General features: G+C 37.9%; 1 long non-coding RNA gene across 1 annotated transcript; it reads left to right on the forward strand.

Moving 5' to 3' along the window:
• Positions 1–14,465: 14,465 nt before the first annotated feature.
• Positions 14,466–17,071, forward strand: LOC106148291. The gene is made up of 3 exons (XR_001233579.1): positions 14,466–14,522; positions 14,692–14,760; positions 17,002–17,071. It is a non-coding gene; the product is annotated as an uncharacterized LOC106148291 (long non-coding RNA).
• Positions 17,072–18,458: the final 1,387 nt, after the last annotated feature.

Genomic DNA, 18,458 nt, shown 5'->3' on the forward strand with positions numbered 1-18,458 from the left:
TAATCTCATAAAGAACAAAAAAACTAAGCTACTTTGGAATTTTGTTTGCCAATTTTTTATATTCCCTGTAAATATTCTACTGTAATACTGTTGTTCCATCTCCACGCATTCAAATGTTCCATAACTCTGGATTGGATTGTGTACTAAATATAGTTCTGGGAGTTCCTTACTTATTTTTAGACAAGTTGTATTTTGCCTAGGGTGGCATACCTTGTTAAACACAAATAGATTCCGCAGCCCCAGTTCTAGACAGTGAATTCAAATCTCCAAGGGAAACCCTTCTGGAAATAAAGTTCTGATTTTGTAATTATGCTTCCTATCTGGGCCTGTTTAAGCAACACTGCTGTAGGTGATGCTGCTGCACTTGAGACTGTTCTGCAGCTGGATCCCAGCCCCCTCCTCTTGTCTTCGGTCTTCTCAGCTTGCTAGGCCATCACACATCCACGCCTTTCTCTTTCATCTCCAATCTCCTGCCTTTTCCTCAGATTACTTGGCCCACTACACCATACCCAGTCCTCTTGCAGTGTGATTTAGGAAGACCAGGAAGCTAGAGCCAGGCCTCCCAGAATAAGGACAAAGATTCCTAGCAGGCACAATTGAAGCAGAAGAGTTGATAGGTAGTCCCAAATTGCCACTGCACTTAATGCTGTACTAAAAGCTGAAAGGTGTGTGTGTTACAGTAATGCACTTGCTCTTTTGTGGTTTTTTTTGTTTTGTTTTTTTTGTTTTGTTTTTTTGTTTTGTTTTGGTACCTGGAATCAAACTCAGGACCTTGCGTTTGCCAGGCAGGCGCTTGCACCACTGAGCTGTATCCCCAGCCCTCTTTTGTGTTTTTATGCCATGTAATGTTTTATTTTGGGTTTCTAATATTTTTATTATTTTGAATCTCAATTTGCATTCATGTTTGCTGTCACTCCCTTGTTATGGCATGAGAATTTGGAAAAGAGAAATCATGTTGTCTTTATGAATCTTCATTAGGTGGGGTCACTCTTCCATGTTGCTATCACTTGGCAGCTGGCAATCTACATCACCTTGGAGGAGAAAGACCAGCATCATAAAATGCTTTCATCTAGCATGGAGGTTATTGTTATGGAACATTTCCAGCAATGTGGCATCACCACTTTTAAGAAAACAAATTGAATCTTTGGAAATCCAAAGATTAGGATTTAGCTCAAGGGCATTTTTCAAACTGGATAAAGAAGAATCTAAGCTTTCATAGTAATGAAGGCCAAAGGGTGATGAAGACAAAGACCAAAGATTATCAGTGTTGATTCTAGGGGCTGGGGATTTAGCTCAGTGGCACAGTGCCTGCCTGGCAAGCACAGGGTCATGAGTTCGATTCCCGGTACTGGAAAGCAAAACAACAACAAAAAAAACCAACTTGTCTTTTGGGGCGGGGGATTTAGCTCAGTGGCACAGCGCCTGCCTGGCAAGCGCAAGGTCGTGAGTTTGATTCCCGGTACCGGAAAAAAGCAAACAAAATAATAATAATAATAATGATTCTATATTGGAGACCCCTTCCCATACAAGTAAAGTAGAAATAACTACTTTCAGCATTAAGGGAACTGAAAGAATATTATCTGTGTCAAACTTTGGCATAAAGATATTTGCCCACTGACCTGGAATCTCAGGAGACACTTAAGAAAGGGTTCATAGAACTGTTGGGAAGTAGAAGGGTCTGCAGAGGTATAAGCAGAGCCCATGATCTCATTTTTATTTTTAAATATTAAAAAATATAATAGTTATCCCAGTGCTGGTTAACTTTACTTGTTTAGTTCAATTCCTCTAAGTTCAAATTTAGAACAACAGCCCCTGGTTAAGTTTTCAGGCCCCCACTCGTTCTAGGAGTTTACAGGAGTCCCAAGAGAATCCACATGGAAAGAGATCAACCATCTCTCCCAATATGCAGTCAAGCGTTTTGAAATGAATCACTGATCTCTAAACAGTCTACTTCATGCTGTATTTATATCGCAAGTACAGTCTTAATTTGAGCAAAATAGCATCAATTGTCACATTACATAAATACTGTCAACTTTATTCTTATTTGTCTTTGTAGCTTTGTTTATATTTATGTTTGTTTTGGTTTGCATAGCCATAGTAGCATAAAGTATACTAAGCTTACTAGACATATTTTAACAGCATTATAATAAAACTAATTTAAATAAGCATGAAGGAACCACAAGAAATTTATCTTTCTTTAAAAAGGGAATCTGTACAGTATTTAAATTTCTAAAACAATTCTTTATTCCTTAATTGTGCATATACTGGTTTGTGTAGTCATGATTATTTCTTATGTCTAGTCTTTTTATCCCCTGTCTTTTAAATTATTTTAAGATTGTTTTCTCTAATTTTGTGAGATATGCTTTTGGAATTTCGATCAGGATTATATTAAATTATTGGAGACCTGGCCAAGATCCCCAAGTACTGTATGAGGGATACAGCAAAGGATGAAGAAAAAAAAAAAAATTTAGTAATGGATGATGGGGGAACTGGGAGGTCAGCGTCTCAAGATGGGCAAAGACAAAGACACTCTGGTCTAACCACTATTTACTGGGTGTACACTGTAAGCAGAGGGATTATCTGATGATTTAGAGGTCAGCGATGATCTTAAACTAATGAGGATCTTGCCCTGGAGCATCGTTCGTCTTAGCAGTCTTAGTCTCACTCTCATCTCAGTCTTAGTCTTAATGGTCGTAAGGTGGGAGGGGATGGCCCACCCCTAATGCGATAATGGGAAAATCTCATAAGGGTGATATCAATAATCCCAAATTTCCATTCATCCTCTAGGGAAGTATGTAAAATTAGCCTTTGTGAATCTGTGGTCCCTAACATTAACTCTGTATAGCAATTCTGGAAGTATTTCCCTTTTCACTATATTGGGTCTTCCTGCCTAAGAGCAAGGGATTTCTCTCCATTTTCTGATATCCTCTTTAATTTCCTTTTTTCAGAGGACTGTAGCTTTCAGTATAGAGGTCTTTTACTGCCTTCATTAGAATTATTTCTTTTTTTTTTTTTTTGGATGTTATTGTGAAAGGTGTTATTTCCCTAATTTCTCTCTCAATGAGTTTATTATTCCTGTACTGATTTTTGAGTGTTAACTTTGTATCCAGCTATGCTACTGAGTTAAATCTAGAAGACTTCTGGTTGAGTTTTTGGTGTCTTCCCTGTCATCCACAAAAAACAAAATAAAGCTTTTTTAATGAAGGAGGGGAAGCCAGGCATGGCGGTGCAGGCAGGGAATCACAGCACTTGTGAGGCTGAGCCAGGAGGACTGACTTGAGTTCAAGGCCAGCCTGGGCTACACAGAAGACCCTATCTCAAAACAAACAAACAAACAAGCAAATAAGGAGGGGAAGAGAAGTTGACAAGAGAGGAATGGGAAAAAAATCAAATTATATCATGTGCAGGTACAGATTCCCTATGATGAATGTGATCATTATGTTTATAAAAAATGTACCAATAAATTAAACAAATAAATAATTGTAAGATGCATAAGGGAGAATTTATATAAATATAATCTGACACAATACTGAATATCAATTTAAACATACATTGACTTCAACCAACTACATATATTCAGATGTTACATCATTCCAATGTCTGAGGCATGTGGCCAAAACTTGTTAGGAGAAGATCTTATATGTAGTGGTATATATCTAGGAATCCATGAGTGTTTGAAGTCTTCCCTCATGGGTACCTGTCCTCCACCTCAGAGGAAAGAATAAGGTTGGTTATATTAATGACTGATGTAGGTATCTACAGGCTTAAACAATCAGCAGAGGCTGCCTGTAGTATCTCAGCTCCTATAAAGTCCTCCCAGGTGGACTGCCATCCTCAGAAACCACCTGATATTCAGCCAACTCTATTTCTCTTCTCACTACCACAATCTCAGGAAACACTCCGATCTTAAAAATGTGTACGTACAGACACTGAACTCCAGTTGTTGTATTATTTCTGACAGGTAGCTCATTCACCTTTGATCTTTCCTGTGGGATGACATAATATTGGCTGTTGGAGGCATTTATGAAGCATGTGATCTTATTTGGAACAGGTAGGAGGGAGTTCAGGGGGTTTCTGACAACTCTTCCCTATTTGCTCTTCGAAAAAATAGTTCAGATCAGTAACATTTACCCTTGAACAATGGAATATATCATATTCTTTGTTTATTGAACAAAACCTTAAATTACAATTTATGGACTAGCCTAGGAGCCAAGTTGATTTGCAGCTTGTAAATGAATAAGGAGGCAAGCATAACTGGGTGTCAAGGAAATGGGAATTTTCTTTTTTCTTTTTCTTTTTTGTCTTTTTGAGACAGGGTCTCGCTATGCAGTTCAGACTGAATTTTAGCTCACTTTGTAGCCCAGGCTGGCCTTGAACTCGCAATGATCCTCCTCCCTCAGCCTCCTGAGTGCTGGGATTACAGGAATGCGCCACCATGCCCACTGGGAATTTTAAAATATAGCAATAATGATAATTTTATATCCAAGCCATGGTGCAAATTTTGACACTATATTGACCTTTCAAATGTTCAATTAACTTTGAAGACTAGTTTCCTTTGAAACCACACAGATTCTCTTTTTCTCACTTGTACATGCTTTTATTGCCATAATATGTTGCATTTCAAAGCTCATCATTTCCTCCTTTTAAAAATTTACTATTTCACACACCTGTAATCCCAGCACTCGGGAGGTTGAGGAAGGAGGATCATTACGATTTCAAGACCAACCTAGACTACAAAGTGAGTTCAAAGCCAGCCTGAACTGCATAGCAAGACCCTGTCTCAAAAAGACAAAAACAAATTCACTATTTATCTTTTTTAAAATGTATTTTTTGATTGACACATAATATTTGTACTTACCCATGATATAAATTTTTACTTATCCATAATAAGTATTTTGATCCATGTATATACATTGGGTAGTAATCAACTCAGGATAATTTTCACATCAATCCCCTTAAAATTTTATCATGTCTCTATGGTGGATACATTCTAATTTCTTTCTTCTAATGAAATGTGATCTTAACACTTAGAACAGCACCAGATAGATGGGTGTTTTCAAGTTGCTAAATGCTAAAATATGTGAAGTACTGAACATCTTGCTTTGTATTTTTTTCTTCTTATCAAAACTGTCCTACTTTTCAAAATGAGTGCCAATTTCTCAGTTTGTACCAAAAACTTAAAATGTTATACCTAATGATTCAGCTATTCCAAGTCTAATTATGGGTTTATGTTCTGATGAAAATGCAATCAAATACTTGTTTAGGGGCTGGGGATTTAGCTCAGTGGCAAAAGCGCCTGCCTGGCAAGCGCAAGGTCGTGAGTTCGGTTCCCGGTATCGGAGAAAAACCAAAAAAAAAAAACAAAAAAACAAATACTTGTTTAAATATCACTATATAAAATGTTTTGTTTTTTAAAAAAATGTTTATCATAACATTACCTGTCTTTTAAAAATTTTAGAATAAATTTAAATAAATTATAGTATGTCCATAATGAGTTCTATATAGTCACTAAAATTATGTGCTAGAGCGGTATTTTTTGATACTGAAGTATGCTTACAATGTATTGTAGAATGGGATAAGCAGGTTACTGAGAAACAGATTCATGAGGGGGAGCACTGGCATCCCTGCAGAGCACTGTCACTGCTCTTCTCTGTGTGCCACAGCTAACAGTAGGGACCATATGGGGCTGGGGATTTAGCTCAGCGGCACAGCGCCTGCCTGGCAAGCGCAAGGTTGTGAGTTCGATTCCTAGTACTGGAAAAAAACAAACAAACAAACAAACAAAAAAAGTAGGGACCATAGTTACTAAACTGGGAAACTAAAAGGCCATAGGTTTAATTGGATCCCAGAGTGTCGGGGGTCAAGTGGCAACACTGAATTGCCAAAGGCCAGGTGTATGTACTTACTGTAATAGAAAGCAGAATCAGAACAACGATCAACATGGTTTGACATATGTAGACCTATGGCATTAGCTGATTAGCAAGTGTTCCCAAAAATGAAACAGAGAAAAAGCCCACAAAATTTTTACTAGATTTATAGAATCTAACAAATTTCAAGGCAAATGAGCAGAAACCTACTTCAAATGGTAGTAACAGAATCACAGCCCCTCAACCAGTTCCCAGATTTGAGCCAGCTTATAGACCCAGAGTCACTTGAATGAAGGGGAGCCTGGGTCACCCCGAGGAAGGACCCTAGCGCACCAAAAATGTATATGATCAGTCTTTCTCCCATCCTTCCCCAAAGGGACCTAATGCCTTTTACCAGAGTACATAATTGTACATGGGGGAAGGGAAATGATCAGATATTTTGGGGACTACTGGACACTAATTCTGAACTAACACTAATGCCAGAGCATCCAAAACATAATTTTGACCTTCTAGTAATAGCAGAGGCATATGGAAGTCAGATAATTAATAGAGTTTCGGCCAAGGTGTGACTCACAGTGGGTTCAGTGAGTCCTCAAATTCATCCTGTAGTCATCTTTTCTGTTCCAGAATGCATAATTGGGATAGACATGCTTAGTACTTGGCAGAAACCTCACGTTGATTCTTTAACCTGTAGTGTGAAGGCTGTTATGGTTGAAAAGGCCATATGGAAGCCATTAGAGTTGCTTTTACATAGTAAAATAGTAAACCAAAAAGAACACCATGTCCCTGGAGGAACTGCAGAGATTAACGCCATTATCAAGGACTTGAAGGATGCAGGGGTGGTGGTTCCCACCACATCTCCATTTAATTCTCACATTTGGCGGGTGCAGAAGGCAGATGGGTCTTAGAGAATGACAGCAGATCTCATAAACTGAATCAAGTGGTGATTCTAATTGCAGCTGTGGCACTAGACATGATTTCCTTGCTGGAGCAGATAACACATCTCCTGGTACTTGGTACGCAACTATTGATTTGGAAAATACCTTCCTCATACCTACTCATAAGTCCCATCAGAAATAATTTGCTTTCGGCTGGCAAGGCCTGTGATATACCTTCACTGACCTACCTCAAGAGTATATTAACTCTCTCCATCCCTGTCACAATCCCTGTCACAATTCACAGATCTTGATCACCTTTCTCTCCCACAAGTATACATTGGTCCATTACATTCATGATGTTATGCTGATGGACCAAGTGAGCAGGGTGTAGCCATCACTCTGGATTTGTTACTAAAGCATTTGCAAGCTAGAGGACAGAAAATAAATCCAACTAAAATTCCAGGTCCTTTTTCCTCAGTGAAATTTCTAGCAGTCCTGTGAGGCATGTAGAGATAACCCTAAGGTAAAAGATAAGCTGTTACTTCTGGCTCCTCCATAACCAAAAAAAGAGGAACAATCTCTCATAGGCCAATTTGGATTTGGGAGGCAACACATTCCTCACTTAGATATTTGTTTCAACCCAAAAATGAGTGACTTGGAAACCTGCTAGTTTTGAGTAGGGCTCAGAATCAGAGAAGGTTCTGCAACAGCTCCAGGTTGCACTGCAGGCTGCTCTGCCACAGGGGCCATATGATCCAGCAGATTCAGTGGTATTTGAAGTGTCCGTGGCAGGTACGAATGCTGTTAGGAGTCTCTGGCAGGCCCCCAGAGATGAATTACAGCAGAGGTCTTTTAGGATTTTGGAGCAAGGGTCTGCCATCATCTGTAGACAACTACTCTCCCATTGAAAAACAGTTCTTGGCCTGCTACTGGGCCTTAATGGAAACTGAACTCTTGACTATGGGACCCCAGATTACCATGTGACCTGAGTTGCCCATCATGAGCTTGGTATTATCTAATCCACTGAGTTGGATGTTCACAGCAACAAAAATACCATCGTATATTTCTAAACTGAGACATAAAATCTGTTTCTAAAATCTGCTCAAGCTTTTTTCCAGGATAGAGCATAAGACATTACCCTAGGACCTACTGAAAATGACCTTGAGGACCTGGAGGAAGCAAAAGTCTCTGTAAAGCAGAAACAGAGGACTGAGCACAGAGTCTGGCTGAGTGAGGAGTGATGTCAGCAGTTGCAGGGTGGCCCAAAATAATTCACAAGTTCCACCTGGGCTGGTATGCTGGGTAAGGACTATTTCACCAAGATTCTCAGTCACAACCAATGAGCCCTCTATTTCCCCTTACCTCTAGTTGCTTAAATTCCTTTGCTATCTGTCAGTGCAGAGATCTGAGTGCATCTCCTGTCTCCTTAAATGTCTACTTTCAGTACAGTTCTTTCTTTTGGTGGGAACAAAGTTACCATAGTCCTGCATTGCCTTCTATATGCATTGGGTAGTGAACCTTTGTACAATGCCTGCAGATATACAAGATAAACTATAGGTTTCACCTATTCAAGACAACCTCAAAGGAAAATAGCATATGTAGCATTCAGGACCTACTTAAAAGCATCCTTTATTTACTTATTCATTCAAAAATATCCATTATGTGTAACCTCCATGTGATAAGACAGCTCCATGCCCATACACAGTGCGTTTTCCAGAGTAATGTTGCAAGAGGCAGAATATACTGGCAGAGGCTAGGATGTGTTTGACCTCAAATGTCATACAAAAATGAATTTAAACCTTTGGTCAGGAAGGATGCTTTGAGTAGGAGAGAAACCTGATCTGGTTTACATTTTAGAAAACTCACTGAGGTAACCTTTAGGAGCTTTCCTTACAGGCCAGGGACTAAAGAGCACAAAATTGGATTGAAGATGATTACCAGGTGACATATGATGTCCTTGCCTTTTAATTTTTTTTATTTTGAGACATGTTCTCCCTAAGTTGCTAAGTTCAGCAGACTGGGTTCAAACTCCTAACTCTTCTACCTAAGCTTCTCAGAATTCTGCATTATAGACATCCTAGCTATGCTTTACAGTAATAAAATAGATTGGATATCTACTGTTGAACTTTCCAAAGATCACTTCAGCTTTTTTATTTCTTTCTTTGGTGAGTGGAAAGAATCACAAGATTAGGTGATGGCTACAAAACATAGAGGCCTGTAAAGCCAGTGTTGCTCAGCTTTAAAAAATGAGTGATTGTAGTATTTCTTACCTATGAAAAAGTTCAACCAAGTTATAGCCACTTCTCAGCACATAGTGTGTACATGTCTTTCACGAAATAGTCCTGGTATTTTAGCAAAGTAAGTTTTAATAAATAAGGGTTTAAAATGTCCTATGGGAAATGAAAATGTTTCTCCTTATGACTAATGACAAATGCAGCAATAAGATTCATTTGCTCAATGAGACAGAAGTTTGCAGAAAGTTTGTATGGTGGTACCAAAGTAGTAACCGAAAATTACCAAAGAGCTGGTTTTGTAAACAGATGAGTCAGTTTACCATACCTTAAAAAGCCACTGAAAAACTCATTCACTTTGAATATGGAAAGCCTACTGAACAGATTGTTTTTCTTTTATTTTCTCCATTGTAAGAATGAAATGCAAATATTTCCCCCAACATCAGAGGGAATGAAATGCATAAAGGTCACATACATGAAAGCTATAGTTGGTGAAGGAGGGAGTATAGTATCTTGGGGGGAAGTTTAACAGTGTTATTATATTACTATTGTTATTAATAAATGTCCTTATATAGAGATCTGATAAAAGCATGTCATGAGTCAGGAATGTGAATAATGTCTTTCTGGGCTCTGTTAAAAAGTAAAATTATAACAAATTTAAAGATCTAATGGGTTTATTAGCAATTCATTAATCAAGAAGCATCACATCTAAAATAGAGGAGTGATCTACTGAAGATAAGAGAACAGCTGGTTTTTATAGGATGGCTTTAGCAGGATCCAGAAAATATGAGAGAGAGAGAGAGGGAGAGAGAGAGAGGAATTTTGGTTAATACCAAGTTGCTTCAGGTTATTTTCCTATAAGGCTGGAAACATAAACGTCTTTATCATGCTGCCTCAGGCTGACTGGGTCCTTTCCAACTGGTGGCTGGAGTCACTTATTTTTAGGCAAAACTTGTCTGGGAGGCTTTTTCTTCCTTAAGGTTTCGGCTTCATCATATGGCACTTGGCATGAGTGATTCCATTTTTATTTGAGGTGTTGAGGAGTAATACAGATGTTCAGGAAAGCAATGGCCTCTTATAAATTTTAATATCCCTAAAAGTCCAATTTTAAAAGATAAGAAAATAAAGAAGAAAAAACACTATTACAAGTGGTTACCTGGGAGATGCTTTGGGGAAAGAATTTGTCCAGAGTAGAATGAAAATGGGGCTAATCAGATATTATGGTGTATATCTAGATGTCCCCCTCAAGCCTCATAAAATCATAGGTGGGGGAGCTGGGGATTTAGCTCAGCGTCACAGGGCCTGCCTGGCAAGCGCAAGGTTGTGAGTTTGATTCCCAGTACCAGAGAAAAACCAAATAAATAAATAAATAAAATCATAGGTGGGGCTTTTGGGGACTGATTGGATCACAGAGGCATAATATTCCTCAGTAGATTAGTCCACTGATGATTTTATAGTTAAATGTAATGCTGGGAATTAAAACCTGGTCCAAGAAGGTGGGTCACTGGAAGGATGACCTGAAAAGTTATATCTCCTCCACCTCCTCCTTTAAATCTCTCTGTTTTCTGTCCACCATGACATGAGCAGCTCTACTCTGAAATGTCCTTGTGCCATTTAGTCCTGCCTTGCAGTCAGCTAGCAATGGACTGAAACCTCTACAAATTGTGAGGCAAAATAAACCTGTCCTTCTTTAAACTGTGGATGTTCAGTATTGTGTCTAAGTGATGAGACAGTGACTAATACACAAAGTGAAAACCAGAGTCCTATAAACTTGCATTCCCAGGAATTTTTCTAGGCTCTCCAAGGTTACAAATTCTCCTACCCCCAGAACATCTTGGTTTACTTTCTTTTATAAAAAGTCTGATGGGTCTACAAGTTTAAGTTTTAATCTGAAAAAAAATGGCTCCCTGTTACTCCTGTAACAGGAGTTGATGCAGTTAATTTTATCCATATGCATTGCAGTAAATATAAAATAATAATAAAAAACACCCTGAAGCTATCATCTAACATGAAAATTAGAACCATACCACATAATTTTAATGAGTATGAAACAACTTAAAAAATTATGCATTCATCTAGTAACCTAGATAGGATTAAATGTACTGGTATACAATTAAACAAAACTGACTTCAAAAGACTTAGCCCTTCAATATTAAAAGATATCTTGCCATATCCAGCGCAGCTCTCAGATTTTCTGGGTTAGGGGGCATAGTTGAGGATGAAGAAATGGAAACAAGAGTCAGCAGAAAGCTGAGGTCAGGTGGAGCCTGCTCTCCTGGTAGGAGAAAGAAACTGCCCAATGACAGCATCACATTTATTTACACACTCATGAAGTTGATGTCAATTGAAACCCCTCTGCATAACAACTTGTTTGCCTGGCTTGCCTCATGTGCCTTGCATTCTTGGAACTTAAACAGCTTGTTCATGTGGCGTATCTCAGGCACTCCCTGTTCTTGGGACTGGCCTTGCTTTAGCCCTGCATGTGTGATCTATCTCCAGCTTTAGCCGCTCCCCACAAAGTCTGAAATTAGTAAAGTAGCTACATGGTGAACAGACATGCAGGATTCTCTGACTTGCTTTAACATCTTCAACATGGGCCTTTCTTTACAAGATCCCATTGTGGTCCAAAATGGCAATAGGCATTCCAGCCTTCACTTCCGTATTTCAAACAGGAGGAAAAGCTTTCCTGGAAAACCGACTCAAATACTTCTACTTTTATCTCATTCATTACCCCTGGAAAATGGCTTGCAAATAGGTTTTTCATCTGAGTATATTTCTCTGGGATCTATTATCAAGAAAGAAAAGGAATATTATTTATTGAGTTGGCTCCTAAGGGTTTTATGCCATACACTTGATGCAGAATTGCCAGTAAATATAGAAAAAAAAGTTTATCAAGCCACAGCATCATTCCTTCCCCACTCACACCTGCATCCTTCGTAAGGAAAAACACTAGTCCAAAGTGCACCAAACCTATAACTATGATAAGTGATCAAAGAGGCAGAAAATGTCTTTTTTATAATTATTTTTTGTTTGTACATTTGCCATTGTATGTATGACTCCTTTCATCATGAGGAGTTGGTATATGTACATTTCTTAATTTTTTAACGTCCTTCATTCCCCTTCCTCCCTCTTCTGCATCTCTTCGACTCCTTCATATATATATATATATATATATATATATATATATATATATAAAATTTGTAGTGTAGTACATGATGATCACATTGCTCATAGAGACTTGATGCATGTACACAGCACTTAACAAAATGTTCTTTTCTGGAAAATCTGACAGAACTGTGATAGAGAATTTCCCCCTTTGCTCTCCCCGCTATCTCTAACTTGTAAGATGCTAGCTGGTACAGCCAGGACACTTGGAGAGACAGAGAGGCCAGAAAAAAACGGTACATATAAAGCTAACACTCTAAGATGGAAATGAAGCAGGAAACAGCTAATGAAAGGCTGCAGGGAAAAAAAAGAGGGTCTACCCACCTTAGTCTCTAATTTCTAGACTAGATCTGAGACAGATAGTAAACAAGGAAATAGCTGAGAAAGTAGGGAGGCCTGGCCTTAGAGACAGTTCTCTGGGACTAGGTTCCCCTTCTGAGTTAAACATTAACCAAGTTGTAGGGTAACCAGTTTTAAACACAATGGGAAAAGGTAATCAGGTAACTTAGCTTACACAGGGCATTATGCATCGTTGCCCCCAATCTTACTCCTAATTACCATGCTACTGACTGTGCAGATTTGGGCACATACTCCCTTCTCATAGACTTCAGATTCCATGACAGTTCCTCCAAGGGCCTTAAAAAGTCAAAAACCCCACATGACAGAGGATCAGCCTCAAACTACTAATTTACAGGTGTTGTACTTCAGACTAAACCTTCTATTTCTCCACCAACTCTACCACCAAGCCCCCTCAGCGTCATGAGCTCTTCTCACTGGCCCACTCCCATTCTGTGGAGTTTATCATTTCTTTTCTGTTTCAAATAATTCATTGTTTTGGCTGCTATTCTTGGGTGTCTTTCTCACTTCTTCGTTTAGAGCATCAAGAACCTGGGAAAAATTACCAACCTAGTAACAGACAAATGCCCTAATAGGAAAACATGAAGACAGTCAATTTATTCTTCTCCAGGCACATCATAAATTTTCCTAATCCTCTACTGTAAGATTGGATTCTTTGTGGTATTGGAATGGTGCAGTGACATTTGTTTTAAAGTTTAACTTACAGGGTAAATTCTCATTCCAAAATTTGCAATTTCTTGGAGGTATCTGGCTGGGGAAAGGAAGTAAGGTCTTATTATTGAGATCACAAAGACTCAGCTTCAGTTGTAGCTACTTAAGTATTTAGAACTTATATCTACTAGAATTCAGCTATATAGAGATATTTTTTGTAATCATTTGAAGCTTTTGAATACTGCCCCAAACCAAAGTGAGTATTTCAATAAAGATGAATATTTTCTTAACAAGAAGGAATTCAAACTGGAAAGTGGGATGAAATACTAGATCTCATTTCCCTCACCCCCACCCTTGAAAAATTCCAAATTGAGAGTAAGAATAGAGATATTTAGCAAGAAGAATGACTCCAAAACAACGTGCTGTATTTGAACATATCCTCCAATGTTTATGTGCTAGAAACTTAATCCCCAATGCAACAGTATTAAGAGGTGGGACCTTTAAGAGATGATTAGGTTTTGAGGGCTCTGTGTGGAGTGAGTTCTTGATAAAAAGATATTCTGGTCCTTTCTCCCCCTTCTCTCTCTCTCCTTTATATCTTTCACCATGGCATTTTTGTAGGCAACTGAGTTAGATAGAAATATTATAGGCAGTCAGATATCACAATATCACAAGTAAGATAGCTTGTGGGAAATATAGATACCTCCAGTTGTGGACCAGAGCTCAAGATAAAAGATAAAACAAATGCACCCACACACCTCCCTAAAGATAACATCAGGGACTGATATTCTAAAAGGTCTCTAATACCTTTATCTTATTGACAAACAATAGTTTTGTCCCACCTCATGCCACCTGTGAGTTTTCAACCTTGGACCTCCCTCACCTCATGGTTTTGCTCTATAAAAATCCCTTAAAAAGGGGGGTTCCTTGGCAACCCATTTGGATCTCCTTCTGTCTCTCTCTTGTAGAGAAGCTTTCTTTTCCCCAATAAATATATTCTGCTCTTAACCTCCATTATTCCTAAAATTCATTCTTAGATTTTAAAAACACAAACTCACACCAGATATCTAGCAGGTTGAGAGTTTCTTTCCCCTGTATCATTTGGAGGCTCCAGTGAGATCATTGGATGGAGGTAAGACTTTGCTTTTGTTTCACAGACTCTTGATTGGGACTCATTTAGGTAACAAATTTTAATTGCTCTAGTGAAATTGATTAAATCAGGATCAAATGGGGAAGTGAGTCATGTAGCAAGTGGGCATGAATACAGGACAGGGGTTTTCCTGCAGGGGGTTGAGTTAGTGACTCTTCCTGGCTTTCTCAAGCTGATACAGACCTATTTGAAATATCAATCCCTGATGTTTATCCTTAGGGAAGTATGTGGGTACATTTGTTTTATCTTTTGTCTTGAGTTATGGCCCTCAGCTGGAGGTGTCTGTCTCTCCCACAGTTGCAAGGTGTCTAGTCTTCCTCACTGGCTCCTTTGAGGGTCTAGCCTATCTGATTGCCTATAATATTTCTCTCTAACTCAGTTTCCTACCACAGGATGATGCAGCATGAAGACCCTTTCCAGACAGAGGCCCCTTAATTTCAGACTTCCTAGCTTCCGGTATGGTAAGAAATAAGTTTCTGTTCTTTATGAAGTACCAAGTCTCTAGTGTTCTGCTATAGCAAGGCAAAATGGATTGAGACACACCCTTCTAGCATTTATCTGAAGAGTCAAAGATTCTATCCACATAAGACAAGGTATCACAGGAAATGAGTTGCTTTGATATTTTTTAAAAGAAGGCAATTCTGAGATAGACAGATGAGAATAAGAAAGGCTAAAAGACAACCTTGTTTTATCTATTGTTGTCTTGCTGTATGCTCCAAGATTAAGTACTATTATTTATTTTCATGCTCCAAAACCCTATGTTTGGAAATCTGAGATCCCCTTCCTCTTTTCCTGTGGCTGTTGTTCCTGCTTGTCAGTGGATTTCAGTTTCCATGGCACTCACTCAGCTCAGTTTCTAAACCTTTACTAATTCTAGGAGATTATTTTTCTGCTGCTGCTGCAGCATTTCCATGGTAACAGTTATGGCACAGGCAGGGAAACCCTAAAAAATCAAACTGCTTCCTGTGAAACCAGTTGAAAATCAGATGTTTATATGAAGCAGAGAAGAATGGCCATGTTGCTTAGGGATGGATGTCCTAGAGAGAGAAAAGTGTGATTTCTTCTTAAGATTCTGTTTCTGCTCTATATAAAGAAAATCAATTACTTTCTACAATGACTTCTAAAGAAAGTGATATGGTTTATTATCCATTTGCAGAAAAAATCCACAGGGACACAGCTGAGTATATACTTTGAGAGGAATTAATCAATACATTAGGATAGAATTTAATGAATTGGAATTCACATTTTCTCATTACAGTCTTCCACCAGAGGCATCAAACATTTTTATTGAATTAATGCACTTTAAAAGGAAGTTCAGAAAAAAGCAGGTTTCCTAGTTTCCTTACCACCATCAAGAAGGGGAACTACATCTTGAGCAATCTACCAAATCAGAAGTCCAGATCAGTGGATATCTCACCCTGTCTCCTATCTCTATTGAGCATTTTTATATTTTTCTTTCTTTATTTCCTTCCACCTTCTTTACCAAAGGCCTTACAATGACTTTTAAAAACATACTGAATCTCAAATACTGTGGTAAACAAACTAATTCCCTACACCCATCCATTTCCTAATCCCTGAAACCAGTGAATGTGTTTCCTTTCATGGTAAAAGAGACCTTACAGAGATGATTGGATTAAGGAGTGTGAGGTGGAGAGATTATCCTGAATTATATAGGTGGACCTGCTATAACCATAAAGGTCTTTGTAAAGAGCAGGTGGGATAATCAGAGTTAGTAGCAACTAATGTAGTGATGGAAGAGGTTCAAGTAACGTAAGGAAGGGGACTATGAGTCAAGGAATGTGTGTGTAAGCTCTAGAAACAGGAAAAAAAAAAAACCTGTTTCTCTTACCAGAGCTTCCACAAAAAACCCAGCCCTGTCAACACCTTGCTTTTGACTTATTGAGACTGACATTGGACTAATGTGTGGGTTTTAAGACACTAAAATTGTGATAATTTGTCATCACTGAAGTAAGACTATTACAGAGAAAGTTCCTGATTAAAGGAGAATCAAAAGTGAAGACAAACGCAAAATATGATTCTGGATTCAATTCTAAACTAGATTTTCCCCTTTTTACTAACAAGAACATTAGTGAGATAATTGATGATATTTAAGTAAGTCCTGAAAGTTAGATTAACGTATTATATCAATGTTAATTTTCTAATTTTTAAAATTGCACTGGAATTGTATTGAGTGTCTTTGTATTTAGGAAATAGACATGGAAATATTTAGGGATAAACAGACATTCTATCTGCAATGTATTTTCAATTAGTCAACTTCCTATAAATATTAATAAAATGTATATGTAAAGATAAATACAATGGCGAAGCAAACACAGTAAAGTCAGTCTGAAATTAATTAAATACAAGAAGGCATATATGTGCTATAATCCAGATGTCAAGCTCTTTATGCTGTCTTGAATCAACATTATACAGAAATGAACTTTCTAATAATTGTACCAGAAATATGACTGCAGCAGTCATTTTTGTGATTTTGGCAGCCTTTACCAAGGACTGGTAGGACTACACAAGTGATACTGGTTAATATTTGCATTCTACTCTAGAAATGCAGTGCCCCATACATATATACAGAGTATCTCTGCTGAAAAACCATCAACATGTGGCATATTTACCCTCCCCACCCTCCCTACAAACCCAGCCTTTCCAGCCCAGAAAGGTAAACTGCTTCTCACCTACCTCTACAGGTAAAGTGAATCAGGAGATGAAGACAGCTGAGAACGTGATCATCTTCTTTGACGATGTATAACCTCAGAGCAGTTGGACATTATTATCATTACTTTTCTATTTTCAACGAAAAGCATTAGTGACACTTGCTATCATTTTAAAGTCTCAAATTTGTAAGTCCAGTAATCCAGAGATTGCTCCTTAATTGTATTTTATGGATAATCTGTTTTAAGGGTTTTCTTTAACCACTGGCCTCTCCACCCTCCACTGGAAGAGTATTGGCTAGCTACTGTCTTATTTCCGGAAAGAAATAACAGAATTATAAGATTAAGAGCCATTGAAGATTATAGTTTAAAGTAAGAACAACTGGCTTGTTTATTGTGTGGTCTATGTGAAATTGTTTGAACAGAAATTCCTGTTTTTCTGTTATCATTCTTGGTAACTTTCAATTCCCAGTGATTGACAGTAATGCCTATTTCATTCTGTCCACAGGATTTGTCACTAAATTCACTGATGCACTAAAATCTGTGAAAGTTTCATCTCTCTACTGCCACTAAATCAAAATTTAAATATTTGGTACTTTTCTTATGATGTAAATGTGGATAATCAAAAGTAAATTTTGTACTTTGGAAAAAATCTTTGTATAAAAGAATGAAGGAAGCAAATAAAAATGACAATTACCAATGAGTAATTTTATTAGCTACTTACTAAAGGTGCAATTGAAAATTTTCCCTGAATATCCCTCTGACTGCATGACATGCAGAGTAAAGTAGAAATGGTTATAAAATACCTACTTAAATTCGTGTTTCTGGTAACGGTGTAGTGAATTGGTGAATCAAATTGTTCCACAGGTGGCTTTTATACAATCTGAATACAACATAAAAAGGCAGTAAAGCAGGGCATGATGGCACATACCTGTAATCCCAGCACTCACTGAGGAGGCTGAAACAGAAGGATTACTGTGAGCTCCAGGCCTGCCTGGGCTACATAATGAATTTAAGTCCAGCCTGAATTACAGATCAAGACCCTGTCTCAAAAAGAAAAGGAAAAATAAGTGGGGTGGGGGAAGAAAATCATCACAGAGGACATACATTGGAGAATAACTTACTTTTGATAAAATATGACACTTTTTACCTGAAGTGAATCTCTATATCTCATGAAGTAGAAAATGACAGATCCAAGGAAATAGCTCAGTGATTCCTGCTACAAAAAAAAAAAAAGTAGGAAACTGTAGCTCTACAAGCATGTGATAACAAAAGGAAAACACTTGGCAAATAAGGAGGAATGTGACAAGCAAGAGAGCAGAAGAATGTCTGATATTTAAAATTTGAGGGACTTTATGACAAAAAACATTACTAGAGACAAAGAGATATGTCATAATGATAAAAAATTATCAATATACTAGAGACAAAGAGATATGTCATAATAATAAAAAATTATCAATATATGTGTACCTAATAAAAGCAACAAAATATGT

Source organism: Chinchilla lanigera, unplaced genomic scaffold (genome assembly GCF_000276665.1).
Source record: "Chinchilla lanigera isolate Chin_1 unplaced genomic scaffold, ChiLan1.0 scaffold00018, whole genome shotgun sequence".
Lineage (NCBI taxonomy): Eukaryota > Metazoa > Chordata > Mammalia > Rodentia > Chinchillidae > Chinchilla > Chinchilla lanigera.